The sequence below is a fragment of the Pyxicephalus adspersus genome, chromosome 2 (genome assembly GCF_032062135.1).
Source record: "Pyxicephalus adspersus chromosome 2, UCB_Pads_2.0, whole genome shotgun sequence".
In the NCBI taxonomy this organism is placed as follows: domain Eukaryota; kingdom Metazoa; phylum Chordata; class Amphibia; order Anura; family Pyxicephalidae; genus Pyxicephalus; species Pyxicephalus adspersus.
Genome location: NC_092859.1, coordinates 1,270,099 through 1,275,011, shown reverse-complemented (window position 1 = coordinate 1,275,011; position 4,913 = coordinate 1,270,099). Strand labels below are relative to the sequence as shown.

The 4,913-nt window shown below is 44.0% G+C and overlaps 2 long non-coding RNA genes across 2 annotated transcripts in view; one reads left to right on the top strand and one right to left on the bottom strand.

Moving 5' to 3' along the window:
• The window catches only part of LOC140322664 (uncharacterized), a 7,181-nt gene extending 2,276 nt beyond the window's left edge, over nt 1–4,905 (top strand). The window contains exon 3 of the long non-coding RNA XR_011919226.1: nt 3,250–4,905. This is a non-coding gene — a long non-coding RNA (uncharacterized lncRNA). The remainder of the gene's footprint in view (nt 1–3,249) is intronic.
• LOC140322682 (uncharacterized) overlaps nt 1–4,913 on the bottom strand; it is a 30,026-nt gene that overhangs the window by 3,928 nt on the left and 21,185 nt on the right. The window lies entirely within an intron of this gene.

Sequence of the window (4,913 nt, the reverse complement as noted above, 5' to 3'; positions counted from 1 at the left end):
GGACATTAGACTGTGACTATGGTGGGGACAGAAGACTGTGGCTATGGTGAGCCATAGAAGCCATAGCGCCCCCTAGTGGCCATGTCTCCCCTAGTGTGACAGTTTGCACAAACCATGTCCATACCTTCCCAGGCCTCAGCAGACCCCCAACCAATCTCTGTCTCAGAGGCTAGACACCCAGGAAGCTACTGAAATCTAGGTACTTTGGCAGCTTCATGTGCTCATTATGTACCTGGATCAGCTTCTGGCCCCCTACAGTGCACCAGCTGAACCTCCGGTCCTGGCCCAGTCTCAGGAGCCAGTGCGCTGCAGCATCTTAGCCAAGAGTCTCTTACTGTAGGAGAGTGTGTAGTTAAGTTTCGCACTGTGGTGGCTGAGCTTGCCTTGAACAATAAAGCCCTATGTGCTACCTTCTGGCAGGCGTTTCTGATTGCATCAAGGACATGTTGGGTGGTCGAAAGATTCCCGCTGCTCTGGAAGATCTGATCTCCCTGGTCACCCAGATCAATATTTGTTACCAGGAGAGATCTTGATCACGCAATGTCCTCTAGCCATAATTAGCTCCATCCTTCCAGGGGCCTCTAGAACCTCCAGTCCTTGCTGTGTCTCCTTTCTCAGAATAACACATGCAACTGGGCCATCCACGTCTGTCTTCTGAAGAAAAGTCCCAGCACCTACAGGCCTCTGCATCTCCGGGTACTCCGGTTTCCTCCCACGTCCCAAAAACATGCAGTTAGATTAATTGGCTTCTCCCTAACAATTGACCTTAGACTACATTAATCACATATGACTATGGTAGGGACATTAGATTGTGAGCTCCTTTGAGGGACAGTTAGTGACACAACTATGGATAATGAACAGCGCTGCGTAATATGATGGCGCTATATAAATACTGTATAATAATAATAATAATAATAATAATATTCTATTACTGACAAAAAGGACACTTTATTAAACTATGTCCACAGGAGCTGGGAAACTGCAGTGCCTAGTATGCTTTGAGTGGGCATGCTAGGTCACTCTTCACTTACCATTCAACTTCACCACAATAAGTCCACACTTTCCCCTAAGGCCTTCATCAATTCTCGGGCAGCAGGAAAATTTCATCTCAGCTTCCCTTGCCAAGTAGTAGGCCTGGCCTATAGGGCCTTTGTCTCATCCCCTGCGTATCTCTGCAGTGGACGGAAACATTCTGTCCTGTAGACTAATTCAGCTCCAAACCTTGCCCATGCAAATGTCGGTGAGTGTGTTACCATCAGGAGACCTTAACTTTCCTTGTTCTTCCTCAGATCTGAAGTCATCCAGGGACTCTGATGGCTTCAGCCACACTCTCTCCGGTAATTGATTGGACTTTTCCATCGGTATTGGTTTGAGGCCCATCCTGCCACTCCCAGTCTTTGATCAAGCTCAAGCCGCTCGCTCCCCACATCGGAGGTTGCTGCTTCCATCCCTATCCAGACATGGACTTCCAGGATGTCTTCTCCAAATGGAAGGCCAAGCCACTTCCTCCTCACCAGTCCTATGACTGTGCCAATGACCTCAAACCAAATTCTACACCTCTTAAAGGCCTTGAGTGAATATATTAAAGAAAATCTGCAGAGGGGATTTATACGCAAGTCCTCTTCCCCCGCAGGTGCAGGGTTCTTCTTCGTATAAAAGACAGATGGATCTCTCCACCTCTGTTTTGACTATCGTGCTCTGAATGCCATCACCATTAGCTCAGGGATAGCTCAGGGATAAATGGCAGCTACCCACTGCCATTTATCCCTGAGCTATTTGACCGTCTCTGTGGTGCCCAGGTCGTCACCAAACTGGACCTCCGAAGGGCCTATAACCTAATTTGGATCAAGGAGGGGAATAAATAGAAGACAGCACTTATTACCAGAGATGGGCATTATGAAGATCTGGTGATGCCCTTTGGTCTCTGTATTGCCCTGATTGTCTTCTAGCACTTTGTCAATAATGTGTTTCATGACCTTCTATACATCTGTGTTTTCGTTTATCTGGATATTTCTCTCCCGACTTGACCACCCATAGACAGAATGTCTGTTTGGTTTTACAACGGCTCAGAAACAATCAGCTACTGTTTGAATTCCCACAGGTGCCCTTCCTGGGCTAAATTGTTTCCAAGGAGGGTCTCTCCATCGATCCTGGCCATTTCCAACTGGCCACCACCCTGCAGCCTTAAAGCTACCCAGTATTTCCTGGGGTTCACTAATTATTACCGGCAATTCGTCAAAAATTGCTCCACATTGGTAGCTCCCATTACTGCACTGACCTGAAAGAAAACTGACCCTAAGAAATGGCCCTTTGAGGTTATTTAGGCCATTCATGCCTTGAAGCAAGCTTTCCTTTCTGGCCCAGCTTCCAGACCCCCACCGGAGCTTGATGCCCATGTGCAATTACTCCATTGGAGACAAGGGAGCTCCTGAGCACCAAGCTCGCTCTGGAAGAATGGCGATACCTCTTGGAGGGTTCCCCTCACAAAATCACTGTTTTTACAGACCACAAAACCTCGAATACCTACAGTTTGCTTGTTGTCTCAATCCTGGGCAAGCTCGCTGGTCTTTGTTCTTTTCCCATTTCGATTTTGTAATCATCTGTAAACCCAGTTCCCCTGACTTCTGAGCTGACGCTCTCCCGCTCCTTCGATCCACTGGATTCCGAGACCTCGGCCGAGCCAGAGTTTATCATCCCACTGGCCCGTATCCTTGCCTTGAACTCAGATCAAGAATCTGCTATTCCCTAAGGTAAAACCTTGGTGCCTCCTCAATGCTGCATCACAATATTATGTTGGCACATAAATCTAAACTGTCTTGTCACCCGGGCATTCACAGAAATTTCACTTTTCTCTTCCGTCTGTACTGGTGGCCTAACCTTCGTATCGATGTGACAGACTATGTCAAGGCCTGTGCTGTCCTCAGATCATGTCATCTACCTGTACCCCAGAGGGCCGCTTTATCCGGGTACCGGACCCTGAAAGTCAAAGTCCATCAAGAGGGGGAGAAGTAACAAATTTATTGGGGGTGTGGTGAATGGAAATAATCTAATTACCTAATGATTAATAATTCTTTTTGTATCACCCAATTAGAACTTCCCATATAATTCCATATTCCATTTCTTTCCATCAAGTCAAGCTTACTTTAAGTAAGTAATATAATAATACATAAATATATAATATTTTATCTTAACTGAGATCATTACTTTAAGACACTACGTTTTGGAATCACTATATTATTTTTTCAACAGACTACCAATTATGTGTGTGAATCATTTAATTCTATCTATCCGTTTTTTTCATCACCTACCATAGACCATAAGTAAGTCCAAAGTAACATTCTTTCATACATACTATATTTTAAATATATGAAAAAGCGTTATCCATATAGACATATCTAACCATATTCTCCCACATCACTAAGTCTGCTCACGCTATGTTATAAAATGGGTAGGATAGTTGCAGTAACACTTTAGGTTATAACACCTTGTTTTACCTGTATACAGCTTGGTGAATCATATAATTACTGTGCAGGATGAATAGAGCACTGACCCCTGTTGGTCATATTGCTGTACTGCATGTTCCTTTGACAACAATTCAGTCCTGCAACCCCTGGGACAAATCCTACAGCAATGCCCTACTATGTATAATGCATTGGTGCAATCATTATGTTAAGTATATGTGACAAAACACATTTATAAATCAATAAAGGAGTTAAATACCATCAGAATTTTAATAATTAGCATCACAATGTTTGTTAGTTTTCCAACATGGTTTTAGGAGGTAATAAAATGTAGTACTATTCTTTTGGGGTTCCCTCTAATTTTTTTTTTGGATGGGAAATGGGGGCAGCAAGCGTGGCACCTCTCCGAAATACAGATTGCCAAAGAAGGAAGGAAGAATAATGCAGCCCCATTCTCTATGGCAAAACAAGACCCCTGCCTGCCACCCAACAAAGGCAATTAATGGAGGTATCGGCCTCATTCTCAGTATTGTGTGGGCTGGGGGTGGGAAATTTATTTGAAATCCGGAAGCCACCTCATAAATAATCAGAACATAATAATCAGTACCTATTACCCATTTACAGAAAGAGATAAATAACAACACAACACCACAGAAAAAAATGTATTTATTATTCATGTTTTTATTTATACCTTGCAGGGTCCCACAATGATAAATTCCAGTAATGGCTGCTCCTTTATGTACAATGACAGGTGCTCTTCCCGGATCTGCCAATCATGTAAGAGAGCAGCTGAGGACAACTGTCCCCAGCTGCCCCCAATGAATACAATGGATGGAGCTCTGCCTGGGTAGGTCGAACTGCTTGCAGTGTGTACATTTGTCTGGCCAATTCAGCAAGAGGGCAACTGAGGATTGCCACCAAAGATTCCTCCCAGATTCCCTGTGTGGTGATGAGGCCGTCACCCTGTCAATTATTAACTAGTCAAATATTCTATATTCATCTGTAAGAGAACATTTGGTATCAGTCACTGTGAAATACCGTGTTTCCCCGAAAGTAAGACCTACCCTGAAAGTAAGACCTATCACTATTGTCCCAACCTGCCCTAATATAAGACCTACCTATAGAGAAAGAGAAAATAAGACCTAGGAGAAAAAGAAAAAAAAAATAGTACTCACCGAGTTCTTTCCCTGTGAAGGCAGCGGGAGTGCACACTCTGGAGCCGCACAAGCCGATGCTTTCTTTGTAGTTCCGGCTCATGTCACAGGCGGAGTGATACTACAGGCACTTCGCCTGTCAGAAGCCAGAACTCGGGCTTGCGTCTTCGGATAAGGTAAGTTTTTTTTTATTTTAACCATCACAATTTTAAAAAGTTAATTTTGGAAATGTTTGGACATTAGGCACATGCACAATATTTAAGAAGGGTGAATCTTTCAAGTTAAACGGCTTCCAACC